Source organism: Papio anubis, chromosome 9 (assembly GCF_008728515.1).
Source record: "Papio anubis isolate 15944 chromosome 9, Panubis1.0, whole genome shotgun sequence".
NCBI lineage: Eukaryota > Metazoa > Chordata > Mammalia > Primates > Cercopithecidae > Papio > Papio anubis.
The window spans coordinates 87,790,822-87,809,708 of NC_044984.1; positions in this window are offsets into that span (position 1 = coordinate 87,790,822).

Here is an 18,887-nt window from a genome sequence, read left to right on the forward strand (position 1 = left end):
AGGGTTGTTTGTAATAAGATGGAAGGAAGGAAGGTTAGAGAGGGAGGGAAAGAACAAAGGAAATCAGAATTTCCATCAATAGGAACTGATTAAATAAACAAATGTGGTACAGTGCATGCATCAAAAGCAGCATTATTTTTCCAATGAAAGTGACGCTGTGGATAAATATTATTGAAATGGAAATTGTTCACATATGTTACTAGGTTTAAAAAACAGATTACAAAACTCTATATAACTGTATGTTTCTATTTATATGAAGGTCAAGATCAGGCAAAGCCAGTCTTCAGTGATAGAAATCCAAACAATGGTGGAGGGAAAGTGGGTAGAGCAGAAGCTGATTTGGAAAGAAGGGAACTTTCTGGAGTGATGGAAATGCTCTAAGATGATATTCTTGCCATATGGCTTGTGGGGGGTGGGAAGTACAGAGTAGGTGGACATTTGTCAGAATTCATCAAAATGGTCACTGAGCATCTATACATTTCATTTCATGTGAGTTATACCTCAATTTTAATAAGAAACAAAATCCTCAAATGTGCAACACGATCTTAAGTTCATAATAAAAACAACGGTTTCTATTTGTACAGACAGAAAAGGATTTGGAGACTGTCTTAGTCCATTCTGTGCTACTATAACAGAATATCACAGACTGGGTAATTTACAATAAACAGAAATGTATTGGCTCACAGTTCTGTCAGTATCTGGCAAGGACCTTCTTGCTGCATCACAACACAGCAAAAGGCATCACATAGCAGAAAAGTGATAGAGAGAGAAGGGGCGTGGGGAGGGAGAGGGAGAATGAGCAAGAGAACAAGAGGAGGCCAAATTCTTCCTTTTATAAGGAACCCACTCCTGCAATAATGTAATAACGGCATTAATCTATTTGTGATGGATCCACCCTCATGACCAAACTCCTCCCACTAGGCCCCATCACCATCAAATTTCTAACTCATGGACTTTGGGGAACACATTGAAACTATAGCAGAGAGGATTTAGGAGTAGTGGGATTATGGGCATTTTAAACTCTTTTTTTTTCCTCACTTGTCTCAACAAACATTGTAATAATTTAATCATAACAATTAAACACAAAATGCAAATGTATACAAATGTGTTTCAGTGAGCCTTTCTTGCTCTTAATCTGAATATTTCCTAACACCTCATTAAAGGGTAGTGTGCAGATTACCCAGTGCATCACAGACTTGGTTGAAATTCTTTGGAAGGACACCAATGGCGTCCTACCCCTTGTGGAGGTCCTTCACCATATGCACTTCCTAGAATGACTAGTCAAACTAGTCATTCCTAGTTTATTCTTTCAAATAGCTCAAAATGCCAAAGTTAAATCAAGAATTTTATCATTTAGGCCGGGCGCGGTGGCTCACTCCTGTAATCCCAGCACTTTGGGAGGCCAAGGTGGGCGGATCACGAGGTCAGGAGATCGACTCCATCCTGGCTAACAAGGTGAAACCCTGTCTTTACTAAAAATACAAAAAATTAGCCAGGCGTGGTGGTGGGCGCCTGTAGTCCCAGCTACTCAGGAGGCTGAAGCAGGAGAATGGCGTGAACCTGGGAGGTGGAATTTGCAGTGAGCAGAGATCGTGCCACTGCACTCCAGCCTGGGGAATGGAGAAAGACTCTGTCGCAAAAAAAAAAAAAAAAAAGAATTTTATCATTTAGAGGCATGCTTGAAGTAGATTTTATTTCTGGTGCCCAAACCCCTCTCAGGTCCACAGTAAAAAGTTTCAAATTCCTGAAGGCAACGCAAATGCTTTATGGGCTGAGAAGTAGCTGTTTCTTTGCCTGTGTCCTGCCAAACTTCAAGAATGGTTTTGCCATTAGTTCCAAACGCACAAGCAGCCTGGTCTGAGCTCCACCACCTCCAGCAGGCTTATTCCAGATAAGTCAGCTGGTCTTCATGTGACAGAGAAGCCTTCTGTGCCAGGTGTGCTCACAGCCAAGACTGGGTGTCTGCCACCTCATGCTGATGGCAGCTCATGTTCACATGCAGCCCACAGATCTCAGCACAGGCTGCTGGGTGGTTAACCATGCAGGCACAATTACCTCCTAACAATAATAGTGCAAACAACTATGGGCAGTTGGTTGAAGGATGGGAGAGAGGAGGAACAGTAACAAGCAGATGAAACATCATTACACTTCTCTAAACTCCTGCAGGATGCAGCCCAGCATGGTGGCTCACATCTGTAATCCCAGCACTTTTGGAGGCCAAGGTGGGCAGATCACTTGAGGTCAGGAGTTTGAGACCAGCCTGGGCAACATGGCAAAACCCCATCTCTACTAAAAATACAAAAATTAGCCAGTCATGGTGGCGTGGGCCTGTATTCCCAGCTACTCGGGAGGCTGAGGCGGAAGGATAGTTTGAACCCAGGAGGCAGAGGTTACAGTGAGCCAAGATCGTGCCACTGCACTCCAGCCTGGGTGACAGAGAGGAGACTCCATCTCAAAATAATAATAGTAGTAATAATAATAATAATAGTAGTAGTAGTAATAATAATAATAATAGTAGTAGTAGTAATAAACTCCTGCAGGATGGATACAAATTGAGAACTGAAGTAGGTGGGAATAAGTGAGAACTGAAATCCAGCTTTTCCTTGGGATACAGCCAAAGAAACCAATGGACAAACAGTGCCAAAAGAAACTCACCTCCAACAGTCTGGTCTGGATCTGGTGCAGAGAGGAAGACAAATGTCCATGGATCTGTATCTCTAGCCTACCGGATAGCTAGACAAAAACATCCCACAGGGCCATCAGAATTACCTGGTGTAACATCCCTGAACAGAACTCAACATCCCTTCCTTGCCTCCAACCTGCTATGTCTTTTGCAAAGACATATAACAACCAGTGTATAACACTGGCCGCTGGGTGTATAATAACCAGTGACCCCTTTACGAGAGTGAGAGCTTAGAAGTCCTTTAGACCTCCTCCTTCTTCATCTTCCACATATGATCAGTTCCAGGTCCTAGTTAGGACACTATCATCCTAATATCTTTCTGACTAGCCCTTCCTTCTTGTTGTGCTGCCAACTGTCACAAAATCTAATTTCCACCTCACTGCCTGAATGATCTCTCTACATTGCAAATCTAATCATGCCTCTGGCCTATGCCAGTCTTTCCACGGTTCTCCATTATCTACCCAGAGGATGCTTGAGAAGATCTCAAATGCCTTCACTACCAGGCACTCAAATGTGTGAAGCCATGGGGTTTAATATGGCCAAGAAGGAGGCTGTATGGACCTGGAGAAGATCTGTCCTACCTAAAGTTATTCAAATAAAAAATTATTTAAAAACAGCTGTGCTGGCCTGGGAAAACTTTCTGAGGTCACTTTGATACTCTTGGTCTACAATAGAGTGAAATTCCTTAGCCTGTGAAGTAGCTGAAGCCTGCTTCTCTAGCCTTGTCTTCACCTATTTTCAGTTAAGCAGCCTGCATTTTCCTGAAGGTTCTCTTTCACCCAGTGATGCCTTTAAACAGGATCTTTTCTGCTAGGGTCCATTTCCTTCTTTCCCCACCTTGCCTAGAAACTTATGTCAAGACCCTCGTCTGCCAGCCTTTGCGGAGCCCTGGGGAGAGTTATACCCTGGACACGCATCTGTTATTGTTGTTCTTCCCCAGCTTGCAAATATTTATTTTCCTTCTCTGCAAGTAGTACTTAGGGGGCTTGTCTTATAATGGCACAAATTGTATGTTACAAAATAAACGGTGAAGGCTAGAGACAGTTTTCCTTCCCAACATTTTAAATAAGATTGAGAAATTATTGTTTACATCACAAAATGTCATTTTTGTTTTCTAAAAAATTTGGGGTGTCCTCTGGGAGCTAATAGAGATTTTATGAGGGCCTCCAAATATGCCCTGTGTCCCTAGCTAGCCTTTGCCAATAAACCTGTGTTGAATATGATAGTACAATAATCCTAGGCCAGAAAAACTGCTTCAGGCCTTGATCAGGTTCCCAAAATATTAGAGGTGATATTAATTATTATCATAAAATTTTAGTTGTTCAAAAAAAAAAAAAGAAAGAAATGGTTACATGCTCCGGTGCCTTTTTAAAAATCACTTTAAGAAATAAAAGGGAACTCAACTCCACTCCCACAACTGGGTCACAAGCTCCATTGGCTAAGGTAGTTGAGTTCCCAGCCACATGAAATAGTTCTATTTCTCAGAACTTGTCCAAAAGACTTCTCCTGCCTGCAGAGATAGAAGTAAGGAAAAGAGAATCTTTCCTATACCTTAAAGTTTGACCTCCCTCATTTCTTTTCTTTCCCTTTCTGTCCATTGATTTAGGCCATCAAGGAACTGTAGAAGTAAAATAGGAAGTTGGAAAGGGAAGAGATAGTGAAGGATGAAGGGGTGGGCCAATCGTAGGGGGCTTTCACGGGGTCTATGCCTATAGTGGCTGAGGTTAAATGAAGTTAACCACAAAGCTAGAGTCACCTCACCACTTCCTACTTTGTAGACTAATAGGCTGAGCTCTGGTTTCACTTAAACTTGAGTGGTCTGGAGTGAACTCATTGATTCCACACCCATTCCTCAAAGAATATTATATATATTTTTTATCATTATTATTGAGATTTTACCTGTTTTAATTCCTTTTCTTTTTTTTTTTTTTTTTTTTTTAGACAGAGTCTTGCTCATTTGCCTGGGCTAGAGTGCAGTGGCATGATCATGGCACACTGTAGCCTTGACCTCCTAGGCTCAAGCAGTCCTCCAGCCTCAGCCTCCCACGCAGTTGGAACTTTAGGTGTACACCACAACACCCAGCTAATTTTTTTTTTTTTTTTTTTTTGGAGAGATGGGGTTTTGCCTTGTTACCCAGGCTGGTTTCGAACTCCTGAGTTCAAATAATCTGCCTGCCTTGGCCTCCCAAAGTGCTGGGATTATTGGCGCGAGCCACCACGACTGACTGACTATATTCTTATTAACCAATCTGAAAGCAGTTTACTTAATATCTGGCTGAAAACACACACACACACACACACACACACAGACTATATTCCAGTACAAATGAACATGCACATGACGAAATTTTGAGAAATACAGGAAAGCATAAGGAAAAAAAAATTTATAGTCAACCCCAAAATAAAAATTATTAACTATTTTGTCAATTCTGCTATTAAGATACTTATATAGTTGGGACTGTATTGTATTCACAACTTTTTTTTTTGAGACAGAGTCTCACTCACTCTGTCACTCAGGCTGGAGTGCAGGGGCACCATCAGGCTCACTGCCTCCTGGGTTCAAGGAATCGTCCCGCCTCAGCCTCCAGAGTAGCTGGGAGTACAGGCATATGCCACCACGGCGAGATAATTTTTGTATGGTTTTTCAGAGATGGGTTTTGGGTTTGGCCATGTTGCTCCAGGTGATACAACCTTTAATACTTAGAAATCTAACCTTGTAACAAGCTCTTGCTTTGCTTTTAGAAACTATGTAAGCATTGTCATTTATAGCTACATAGAACTCCTTGAAGTGTATATATTGTAATTTATATGACCATTTTTCTACTACTAGGCATTTAGTTTTTAACTGAACATATTTTGGGATAATAATATGATTTCGACCTTTTAAAAGTTCTCACTACCAGCAATGAGAAAATAAGACCTCTTTAAAGAAGGTATAGGCAGCAGTAGTTCAAAAGTATTTTAGTCATTGGTTTCCTTTAGCCAAGAAAAACAGGTACAATATCACTGAATTATGGACAAAAGCAGGAAATACCCTGCAATTTTCCCAAGAATAATGTATTTCTTAAGCATATGCTGATGTGAAGGTTGGATTTGTTCTGGGAAGGCTTTAGGAAAGAAAGGAGTCTTGAATAGGAGAATAAATATACAAGAGGTGGTATAAAGACATGAAGTTGGGGGTAAGAGAAAAAACATGGCAAATGTCGTGAGGTTAAGAACTCAGGCTCTTAATGTGGTGCCTGGCAGAGTTCCCCTGCCATCATTGCCTTTGATGGTGACTGGACTCTGGTAAGCTTACCACAAATCCTTCAATTCTAGGCAGAACACTTTCTTAAACAAAGAATTTAAACAACCATTTGCTAACAGTAATCTCCTGCCTACTCTAAGTGTCTTTTCACCAAATCATTCCTCTTTTTCTATGCTATTTAGACTTCGCCAGCAATAGAGTGGGCAGCCAGATGTTATTTCACAGAATTCACACGACTGGAATCGCTGCTGTGAGAATTCTTTTAAAGTGATGTCGAATTTGCAGTCTTCCTAAAGCCCCACGTCCCTGAACTTTTGTAGCAATCTGGGGAAGATAGAACGCGGCACTATTACATTACATTTGATTTTCATTTAAATCGATTCTTTTCTTAGAAAGTTATCTTCAAATTTTGATTCATTCTACATGTTTTGCCCAATATGTTTCCAATTATTTATCACAGTTTGTCTTCACAACACCCTGAGAGATGGGTAGGCCAGATGTTACTACTCCCATTTTCTTCAAAGAGAAGAAAACAGACGAAGAGAGTGAAGGCATTGCCACCAGAACCCGGGTGTCTCATCTTTTGGCCCAGGGTGTGTTCACCTACCAGATTAAACTGTCACAGTGGCTTTGACAGATGGCATTGGCAGAGAGTCCATAGAGACATGGGTTGTGTCTCTGCAATTGGATATCTCAGGGAAGTTTTATACTTCAGCTTTTCAAACCTGCCATAAACCCTGAGTATTTTCTTTAAGCACATATCAAAGTAGTCTACCTTAAAGTATCTCCAGGTTTTTTCCAGATTTGGATTTTAAAATTTTTTAATCTATTTCATTTTATTTTATCTGAGACAGAGTCTCACTCTGTCACCCAGGTTGGAGTGCCAAGGATCGCGGATCTCAGCTGACTGTGACTCCTGCCTCCTGTCTTGGGCACAGTGTGCCTCAGCCTCCTAAGTAGCTGCTGGGATTACAGGTGTACACGCCACCACCAGGCCCAGGTGATTTTTAAAATTTCTTTTTTTTTGAGACGAGTCTCTGTCACCCAGGCTGGAGTGCAGTGGCCGGATCTCAGCTCACTGCAAGCTCCTCGGGCCTCCGGTTTACGCCATTCTCCGGCCTCAGCCTCCCGAGTAGCTGGGACTACAGGCCAGCCACTCTTCGGCTAGTTTTTTGTGGGACATTTTAATAGAGACGGGTTTCACCATGTTGGGGCCAGGGATGGTCTCATCTCTGACTCAGTGGATCCGCCTCGGGCCTCGCCTCCCAAAGTGCTGGGATTACAGGTTTGAGCCACCGCGCCCGGCCTAAAATTTCTTATCTAATTAACCTACATAGGCCAGGTGAGATGGCTCACGCCTGTAATGCCAGCACTTTGGAAGGCCAAGGTAGGTGGATTGCCTGATCTCTGGAGTTTGAGACCAGCCTGAGCAACATGGCAAAATCCTGTCTCTACAAAAAACACAAAAATTAGCAGGGCTTTTTGGGGGTAGGGGTGGAGGGTGCTGAGGCAGGAGGATTGCTTGAGCCTGGGAGGTTGAGGCTGCAGTGAGCAGAGATCAAGCAACTGCACTCCAGCCTGGGTGATAGGGCAAGACGTTGCTCTTAAAAAAAAAAAAAAAAAAAACCTACATAGAAGTAGGAATAAAAGATGACTTTAGCATTCATTTTCCAAGTATATATAAGAGGAATTAAGATTAATCTTTATATAAAGTAACATATTTGAAAATCTGTTGAGATTTAAATGACAAACAAAACTAGGAAAAGCCAGCATCTCTTTTTTATTTTTTATTTTTATTTTTTATTTATTTTTATTTTTTGAGATGGAGTTTCACTCTGTCACCCAGGCTGGAGTGCAATGGCGCCATCTCGGCTCACCGCAAACTCCGCCTCCTGGGTTCAAGTGATTCTTCTGCCTCAGCCTCCCAAGTAGCTGGGACTACAGGCGCATGCCACCACACCCGGGTAATCTTTGTATTTTTTTTAGTAGAGACGGGGTTTTGCCATGTTGATCAGGCTGGTCTCAAAATCCTGACCTCAGGCGATCCACCCACCCTCAGTCTCCCAAAGTGCTGGGATTAGAGGCGTGACCCACCATGCTTGGCCTTTTTTTTTTTTTTTTTTTGAGACAGAATCTTGCTCTGTCGCCCAGTGGCATGATGTTGGCTCACTGCAGCCTCCACCTCCTGGGATCAAGAAATTCTTCTGCCTCAGTGCCCCAAATAGCTGGGACTATAGGCATGCACCACCATGCCTGGCTAATTTTTGTATTTTTTAGTAGAGACAGGGCTTCACCATGTTGGCCAGGCTGATCTTGAACTCCTGACCTCAGGTGATCCACCCACCTCGGCCTCCCAAAGTGTTGTGATTACGGCCTCCCAAAGTGTTGTGAGCCACCGTGCCCAGCCAGTGTCTCTTAAATGTGGAAACATTGATACTACGAGCAGTTTAAATTAAATAAGTGAATATTTATCTTAACATTACCAAACTCAGAGCAATGCTTTTTTTTTTTTTTTTTTTTTTGATACGGAGTCTTGCTCTGTCACCCAGGCTGGAGTGCAGTGGCGCGATCTCAGCTCACTGCAACCTCCACCTCCTGGGTTCACGCCATTCTCCTGCCTCAGTCTCCTGAGTAGCCGGGAATACAGATGCCCGCCACCACACCCGGCTAACTTTTATATTTTTAGTAGAGATAATGTTTCACTGTGTTAGCCAGGATGGTCTCTATCTCCTGACCTCATGATCTGCCCTCCTCGGCCTCCCAAAGTGCTGGGATTATAGGCGTGAGCCACCACGCCCAGCCAGAACAATGCTTTTAAAAAAATGACTAAAAATACAAAGGGCTGGGTGGCTCATACCTGTAATTCCAGCACCTTGGGAGACCAAGACGGGAGGACTGCTTGAGCCCAGGAATTTGAGACCAGCCTGGGCAACATGACAAAACCCTGTTTCTACAAAAAAATACAAAAATTAGCCAGGCATGATGTAATCCTAGATACTTGGGAGGCTGAGGTGGGAGGATAGATGCAGTCCATGAGGTTGAGACTTCAGTGAGCTGTGATCATGCTACTATATTCTAGCCTGGGCAATGGAGTGAGACCCTATCTCAAAAAATATAAATAAATAAATATTTTTTAAAAATTACATAATTTTTTCAAGTTAAGCCTTATAGAAAATGCGTCTGTGTATGTAGGCCTCCCTTTGTAAATAATATGACTTTCTATAAACCTATAATATAAGACTCTTTGAGTACGTACAACAGAAAGAGGACATGTCCACTCTGTATCATACTTGAAGGTATTACTGATTTTCTTTTTAAGATAGAAAGGAGGCCGGGCGCAGTGGCTCATGCCTGTAATCCCAGCACTTTGGGAGGCCGAGACGGGCGGATCACGAGGTCAGAAGATCGAGACCATCCTGGCTAACACGGTGAAACCCCGTCTCTACTAAAAATACAAAAAACTAGCCGGGCGTGGTGGCGGGCACCTGTAGTCCCAGCTACTCGGGAGGCTGAGGCAGGAGAATGGCAGGAACCCGGGAGGCGGAGCTTGCAGTGAGCCGAGATGGCGCCACTGCACTCCAGTCTGGGCGGCAGAGCGAGACTCCGTTTCAAAAAAAAAAAAAAAGATAGAAAGGAAAAGTCATATTAAAAGCTACTTTTGGCTGCGCGCTGTGACTCATGCCTGTAATCTCAACACTCTGGGAGGTCGAGGTGGGGGGATCATGAGGTCAAGAGATTGAGACCATCCTGGCCAATATGGTGAAACCTCATCTCTACTAAAAACACAAAAATTAGCTGGGTGTGGTGGCGCAAACCTGTAGTCCCAGCTACTCGGGAGGCTGAGGCAGGAGAATTGCTTGAACCCAGGAGGTGGAGGTTGCAGTGAGCCAAGATTGCGCCACTGCACTCCAGTCTGGTGACAGAGCGAGACCCTGTCTCAAAAAAAAAAAGCTACTTTCACTTGGGATATGCGTGTGCACACAGTGTTATTGTTGTTGAAGAGCCGTTTCCAAGAACCCTCAACTAGCCTATGAATGTGTTTGCAAGTTGACACTTGACAATACTCACTTCAAGACTATACCTGACACTGCTGTACTCCCTTATATTATTTCCTGTTTCCCCAAAAGATAGCAAGTGTCTTGAGGTTCATAATTGTCTTTTATATCTGTTATGTCCTTCGTAGTGTTTCCCATCATATTTGTGTTGAAATGAACATTCATCTGATGTTCCAGGAGACCCAGTCCCACTAATTCATCCAATCTTTGAAATAAATTGCTCTTATTCTCTGAACTGTAAAATTGAATATTAATATTACTATTTTTTGGAACATCTTGACCCTACAATAATCTACATTTGTATGATATGGTTGCAAGCATTACTATCATGTGAAAAAGAATAGTTTTTTTGTGCTTATTCCCTAAAAATTTTGAAGCTTTGAATATAATTTCATCAATGTAGTAAGTCTGTGTGTGCTCTCTCTGTCTCTCTCTCTGGCTCACACTCACCTACTCTTGCCTTCCCTCACCCTCCTTCCATTTCCCTACCTCTCTTCCTCTTCTCTCCCTCTCTCCTACTTCTCTTCCTTTCTCCCTCTCTCCTTCTCTCCCTGTCTTTCCCTCTCCCTCTCCTTCCTCTTTCCCTCTCTCCTTCTGTCCCCCTCTCCTTCTCCTTCTGTCATAAAATGAAAAATAAAAAGGTAGTGAATAAGAGTAAGTAAATAATAGAAAAGCAAGAGCCCATCACTCCCTGAATCTCTTGTAGATTGTTTATAAAGGTATGAGGAAACCTCTTAGGTTTCTAAGTTTCTCCTAATTTCTCCCTTTATAATTCAACTGACCAGCATTAACATTACAACAGAGATCCTGAGACTGACAAAACAGACTCTTCTAGTATAAGATACCAAATCTCAACCTCACTAGTATAGCATCACATGACAAATAACAAGCCCTTAAAGAAATCTAAGTATTTTACCCCAAAATACATTTCTTTGATGTATTTTGGAATGGCCCTGCAAAGCTGTTTCTTGTGGGGAAAATCTACATTCTGTAGAAAATCTCCTTTCCTTTCCAAATCTTTTCATCCAGGAGAGATTATCTGTCCCCCTAAAATGTATAAAATCAAGGGGCAACCAACCACCCTGGGCACCTGTTCTCAGGATTTCTTGAGGCTGTCTTAAGCCTTAGCCAAACATATTTGGCTCAGAATAAACCTCTTCAAATATGTTACAGTGTTTGACTCTTTTCATTGACAATTTCAAGAGGTTCATGATCTTTCAGAGGCCCCTTATTTATTTATTTATTTTTACTGAAAGGGCATCTTGCCATGTTGCCCAGGCTGGTCTCAAATTTCTGGGTTCAAGTGATCCTCCCCCGTTGGCTTCCCAAAGTGCTGGCATTACAGGTGTGAGCCACCATGCCCAGACTAAAATTATTTTTTTAACATTATTTATTAATTTATTTTCCAGACAGGGTCACACTCTGTCACCTAGGCTAGAGTGCAGTGGCAGAATTACAGCTCACTGCAGCTTCGACTTCCCAGGCTCAAGAGATCCTCCTGCCTCAGCCTCCCAATTAGCTGAGACCATAGGCACATGACACCATGTCAAGCTAATTTTTTGTATTTTTTGTAGAGATGGGGTTTCACCATGTTGCCCCACCTCGTCTTGAATTCTTGGGCTCAAACAATACACTCCACCCGCCTAGCCTCCCAAAGTGTTGGAGTTACAGGGGTGAGCCACTGTGCCCGGCCCTCAGAGGGATTTCTGCTGGTAGTAACCTAAAGCATTTTTTTATTTTTATTTTATTTTACTTTTTGAGACTGAGTCTTGCTCTGTCACCCAGGCTGGGGTGCAGTGGTGCAATCTCAGATCTCATCTTGCTGTAACCTCCACTTCCCGGGTTCAAGCAATTCTCATTCCTCAGCCTCGTGAGCAGCTGGGACTATAGTTGTCTGCCACCACACCTGACTAATTTTTGTATTTTTAGTAGAGGAGGGGTTTCACCGTGTTCATCAGACTGGTCTCAAACTCCTGACCTCAAGTGATCCGCCCACCTCGGCTTCCCAAAGTGCTGGGATTACAGGCGTGAGCCACTGTGCCTGGTGATAGTATTTTTTAAAATTACAAAAAACAATGCACATACATTCAGAAAATCCTCAAATTGTGTTTTTCTTCCGCTCTCACACAACAATCATAAATACAGAAGACTTCTGTGACCAAATAAGGGGACTTCTCCTCACCACCAATTCTGCAGCAGACACCAGCTGGGTGTCCTGGAATTCAATTCTGGTGCTATCTACCCAGAGATAGTGTGAGATCCCACAATCGAGGGCTCAGCCCCCAAGGCTGCACCCCATCCCCCACCAGTCACAAGGTCAGGCCTCTGGAACTTCTGACTGACCGGCTTCAGGTTGGGGTTTCCATGACCCTCTCTTTGGGTTCGATTAATTTGCTGGGGGCAGATCACAGAACTCAGGAAAACACTTATGTTTACTGTTTTATTATGAAGGATATTAGAAAAAATACAGATGAAGAGATATGCCAGGAGCAGTGCCCAAGGAAGGAGCACAGAGCTTCCATGCCCTCTCTGGGTTCACCGGCCTCTAAGAACCTCCATGTGTTCAGCTATCTGAGAGCTCTCTGAACCCAGTGTGTTTATGGAAACTTCATGGTGTTAGCATTCCTTCCCCCAGGGTATAGGGTGGAACCCTCTCTGGAATGAGGGTCTTAGGAACCACAATCAGAAAAGTGGGGAAAGATTACAGTCCTACCTTGGAGCAAGTGAAAGGAGGGGAAAAGGTCAAAGAGTTTCTGTTTCCTGAGGTTGGCCAGGCCCAACATAGTAACAAAATGACTGTAACATAATCTAGGATTTTTTTGATACGTGCCAGTGAAGATGTTCCTTTCAGTTTTTGGGTTTTGTTGTTGTTGTTTGTTTGTTTGTTTTGAGATGGAGTCTCCCTCTGTCACCCAGGCTGGAGTGCAGTGGCATGATCTCGGCTCACTGCAACCTCCACCTCCTGGGTTCAAGCAATTCTCCTGCCTCAGCCTCCCGAGTAGCTGGGATTACAGGCGCCCGCCACCACACACAGCCAATTTTTGTATTTTTAGTAGAGATGGGGTTTCACCATGGTGGCCAGGTTGATCTGGAACTCATGACCTCAGGTGATCCACCTGCCTCTGCCTCCCAAAGTCCTGAGATTACAGGCGTGAGCCACTGCGCCTGGCTGTCCCTTCAGCTTTTAGATAGAAGGGAGAAAGAGGTCAACTCAGATATCCAGAACCAAACTAATGAAGTTATATTGTTCTTTTCTATTTTTGATCAAATAAGTTTCTAAACAGCCATTCCAGGCTCTAATTAACAAGTGTACACAACTTGCATTCTAGCAGTGTGGCGATTCATGTCCATGTCTACAAAACATATGAAACACCCTCTTCTCCTCTCATTCTTCCTCTCCCCAGTTTTCCTAATGGTTTACAACTTACTATTTTAAGCACTTACAGAAAATTTCAAAAAATGCAAAAAAAAAAAAAAAAAAAAAAATGCAACCGCAACCATATCTCAACTATGACAATAATCAACTAATGGCCAATCTAGCTTCCTTCACACTCCTACTCATTTTCCTTGCCCCAACCACCTAGATTTTTCTTAAGGAAATCCTAACCATCATAGTACTGCAGTTGCAAATATTTTAGTACATATTGCTTAAAAGATAAGGACTCCTTGTTTTGAACATCATCACACTGCCCCAGAAGCAACAATAGATGCTTAATATCATCACATATTCAGTGTTCACATTCCCTAATTGTCCTTACAAATGTCCTCTTAAAAATCTTTGCTTGCCTATTGGGAAAAATTAGTCATATTAAACAATTGTTTGAAAGTTTGTTGTTTGGGGCTGGGTGTGGTGGCACACCTATAATCCCAGCACTTTGGGAGGCTGAGGCAGACAGATCACTTGAGGCCAGGAGTTGGAGACCAGCCTGGCCAATATGGTGAAACCCCATCTCCACTAAAAATACAAAAATTAGTTGGATGTGGTGGCACACACCTGTAATCTCAGCTACTTGGGAGGCTGAGGCAGGAGAATCACTTGAACCTGGGAGGCAGAGGTTGTGGTGAGCCAAGAGGATGCCATTGCACTCCAGCCTGAGTAACAGAGTGAGGCTCTGTCTCAAAAAAATAAGGTCTGTTTGAATCTGCATCAAAACAAGGTCCCAGCTAGGCACAGTGGCTTACACCTGTATTCCCAGAACTTTGGGAGGCTGAGGCAGGAGGACCACTAGAGCCCAGGAGTTTGAGACCAGTCTGGGCAACATGGCGAAACCCCATCTCTACCAAAAATACAAAAATTAGCGCTGGGCATGCTGGTGCATGTCTGTAGTCCCAGCTACAGTTCCAGGCTGAGAAGGAGGGAGGATCGCTTGAGCCTGGTAGGCAGAAGTTGCAGTGAGGCATGATCAAGACTATTGCTCCATCCAGCCTGGGCAACAGAGTGAGACCCTGTCTCAAAAACAAATGCACAAGGGCTGGATGTGGTGGCTCATGCCTGTAATCCCAACACTTTGAGAGGCCAAGGTGGGTGGATCACCTGAGGTCAGGAGTTCGAGACCAGCCTGGCCAACATGGTGAAACCCCTGTCTCTACTAAAACAAACAAACAAACAAAAAATACAAAAAAAAAATTAGCCAGGCGTGGAGGCAGGCACCTGTAATCCCAGCTACTCGGGAGGCTGAGGCAGGAAAATCGCTTGAACCCAGAAGCTAGAGTTGCAGAGAGCTGAGATCGTGCCATTGCACTCCAGCCTGGGCAACAAGAGTGAAACTCCGTCTCAAACAAACAAACAAACAAACAAATCCCCAAAAAACCAATGTCCATTTATTGTGATAATTAGCATGCCTCTTATGGGCAACATTGTCCTTTTTTAGCCTTTGCCCGCAAATAAAAAAATTGTTATGTAGCAAAAACAACCATTTCCAGATGATGCAAGAGTTCAAAATGCTGCTCTGAAGAAGTCTATGAAAATGTCAAGTCATGCCTTTGCGAGGAGATAACTACTTGGCATATACCTTTCCCTGAATGATAAAGAAGGAAAGAAAAAATGTACTTCCAGTAAACATATTCATTAGCCACAGAGAGCTGCATATAAACATGATGCTTGCAAAAATGTTCTGCAGTAAATGGGAATTGAGAAAAATAGGTAATAAGTTGTAAATCTGAAAATCATTTCTTTATTTCAATGAAAGAGAAGTTTATAAACAGTCAAACCAGAAGGTCTGCTTTTAAAGTTTTGCAAATGCTGGTCAGATTGATTAGTCCTTTTTCAAATTTTTAATCCTAAAGCTTTTTAATTTACGGCTTTTTAATTTTCAGTTTGCTTACTCCATTCTTTTGTAAGAGAAAAAAATTCACTTTAGATTAAGTAAAATTGTAATCAAGACTTCTACTTCCATTTCTCACCTTACGAGCTTATCTTCTGGATCCACCCCCTTAAAAAACAAAGTTCCCCTTTCATTTAAAAATTAAAGGAACTCCTGGGTTAGTATCTAACACATACAAACTAATAATTACCATGTAATAGAAGCAACAGGACAAGCTCACAGTAATATAATGCAGGAGGTAAAAACTTGGGCAGCATACAAAGAAGGCTGCCCCGTTTCTTAGTCTGTAAATGGGGACAATAAATAGTAGCTGCCTCATAAGGCTGATGCTGGGATCAGTCAAATGAGATCATGCAAAGCACCCAGCACTGGTTAACACTCAATAAAGAATAGCCATTATGATCATTAGGAAGACATAGGAAAAGACTTTTGTCATTGTCACAGTTTTATCTTGAAAAGGAACTTACTGTATGGTAACATTCTGAGTCAGTTGCAAGAGAAAGCAACAAGTGTCCTGCATTGCTGAGGATCCTGCCTCCTCCAAGATACCCTGATAACATTGTTAAAATACCGTGAGGGAGAAAAGTATCCTATTCATCCAATGTTAAACTGTTTCCTTTTCTGAAAGTTAGAAATAGATGAAAATAGCATAAGAAATAACTCTGTATAAAGTAAGCTCTAGGTAAGACAATATTGTGGTAAGTGAACTAAACAAAGATTAATCTGAAATTGGACTCTGATCCCCAAGTGAACCAGCCGGTGTAGCCCAGTCTTTACTGGATCTGAGGAGGAAAAACAAACCTGTGTCTATCTCAAGCGTGATCTGGCTAGATATGATCTAAACTTTGAAAAGTGCCTAAGCACATTTCAGATGCATATTATGTGTTAAATACTAAGCAGGGAGCTTTGAGCTGGGGCAGTGCACCCTGATACTGAGGAACTGATATAGAAAAATGAACACCTAGCATTGTAATTTGTCCTTTTGCTATTCTCTTATTTATTTATTTATTTATTTATTTATTTATTTATTTACTTACTTACTTACTTACTTTTTGAGACAGAGTCTCACTCTGTGGCCCAGGTTAGAGTGCAGTGGTGCAATCTTGGCTCACTGCAACCTCCGGCTCCTGGTTCGAGCGATTCTCCTGCTTCAGCCTCCCGAGTACCTGGGATTACAGGCCCATGCCCCCACACCCAGCTAATTTTTATATTTTTAGTAGAGACGGGGTTTTGCCATGTTGGCTAGGCTGGTCTCAAACTCCTTACCTCAGGTGATCCACCTGCCTCGGCCTCCCAAAGTGCTGAGATTATAGGCGTGAGCCACCACGCCCAGCCTATTCTCTCATTTTAGTCAAATAAGTTTCCTTTTCTGTTAGATCTCTCCCCAGTAATTGCAAAAACCAACCAAATAAATAAGTACGGGAGAGAGGTGGTTATTTATATTATGAAAGCATTCTGCAGTTTAATTCATTGCAGAATCTAAGATCCTTCCCTCCACAGTGTTAAAATCCAGAGCCCTCTCAATTACTCTTCCACACTTTGAGGAAAAGGAAGAGAGGGAGAGATCTCCAGTGGAAATTTCCTTGTTAATAACATCTTATGTTTCTCTAAATGTTTTGCAGTTTCAAAGCACTTTCAGACTCACTCTGGTATCTTAGTTAAGCCTTGTACCAGATGTCATAAATCATATTATGTTCATTTAAGAGGTAAGAAAAGACAAGGCTCAGAGATGAAGCAAATATCAATGGTAGTAATTAGTTATATATATAACTAATATATACTGTTTTTTATATACATAACATATATATAGAGAGAGCGAGTATATTTGTAGTAATTGGTACATGCGAGACCTGAAGCCAAGATTTTAAAACCAAGTCCAGTGGCCAAGAAGCTGAAGCAAGTGGCTCACACTCACTGACTTGGTGCTGCTGTTTTTCCTCCCTTCTGTGATTTGGTTCCAAGCATCTTCCCTTTTGTTCTCAGTTAATTCTGATGCATGCCTTCCCTCATGTAATTAATAAATGGGAAAGACTTGAGTGAACAAATATTCAGCCAACTAGTATTTATTCAGCAACAACTAGAAGCCAGATCTTTGAAGGGTTTTAAACAAAGGAAATGGAATCTCTTGTCATTTAAAAAGACCATAGTAAAAATAAAAATAAAAAATAAAAAAGACCATAGTGAGGATGGTGCAGTGGCTCACACCTGTAATCCCAGCAGGTTGGGATGCTGAGGTGGGCAGACTGCCTGAGTTCAGGAGTTCGAGACCAGCCTGGGCAACATGGTGAAACTCCATCTCTACTAAAAAATCCACAAACTAACCAGGCATGGTGGCGTGCAACTGTGGTGGTTACAGCTAGTCAGGAGGCTGAGGCAGGAGAATCCCTTGAGCCTGGGAGGTGGAGGCTGCAGTGAGCTGAGACGGCGCCATTGCAATCCAGCCTGTGCAACCAAGCCAGGATTAATAACTTTATTGATGTGAACCAATTATCCAAAACTAATAATCACATATTAGCCATAATGGCGTTCCCAGCTAGATGTGTTCTGCCTGTGTTTGTAAATCCTGGATATAAATTTCAAGTGCCTTCAATAAGAAATCATTGACTTGGAAAACATCTCTGCGTAGTCTTGATAAGATTTCTAAATGTGGTGAAGCCTCATTCTTCAAATTATTTATTCAACACTAACTCATTCTACAAACATATCTGTTGGGCTCTGGGAGCAACAAGATGAGTTAGATGCAGCAGTCCCAAATCTAAAGGAGGTTGGAGACTAAAAAGGAAAGACCAGTGCCTGCTCTGAGCTCTCCAAGAGTCTCCAGCCTCTCAGTCAGGCTTTACAGCCCCCTCTGCCAGAGGCGGAACCAGCTTCCCTCCGCTCTGCAGCCACACTGGCCTTTTCTTTCATTTCTGAGAACTCTCCTCACTCCGTCCCACTTTGGGCTCTGCAGAAATCCCAGTTCCCTTTGCCTTGAAAGCTCTTGGTCAATGTAGCTCCTCCTCCTTCAGCTCCCAGCTCCTGCCTTGCTGCCCCAATAACCTTTTTCTGACTGCACATCCGGTCAAATCTCCGTCTGAAACCCTCTACTACCTTAGACCCCATTACATTTGTAGTTTTACGTGTACACTTGTGATCATTTAATATCTGACGGTTTGCTCTCAGGTGCCTACGCTCCTGGAGAGGCACGGGCTGACTGGTTTTGTTAGATGCCAGTGCCTGGCACACAATAGGCCCTCCAGGGGTGAAAAACCAACCAATCAAGTCAGGACCCAAGCAACCTGGGCCTCCGTGGAAGGGCAGGATGGCCTGAGTTTGGGTTTCTCTTGAGTTACCTTAAGACCAGGCCTCCTGGCTCCTATCTTAGCCCTTCTAACACTCTGAAGTGTAGAGGTTGTTTGTTCCAAGTCCCCAAGGGACTGTAAGCTCCCTGATATCAGAAATCCCATTATATTTTACTGCTGTGGCCCCAGCATCCAGCTGTACTGTTACTTAGCAAGAGATCCACATGAAAACCATTTCGCAACTATTAGCCATTGCCAGTATTAATACTTTCCGGAAGGTAGCACAAAGTGGGGGAT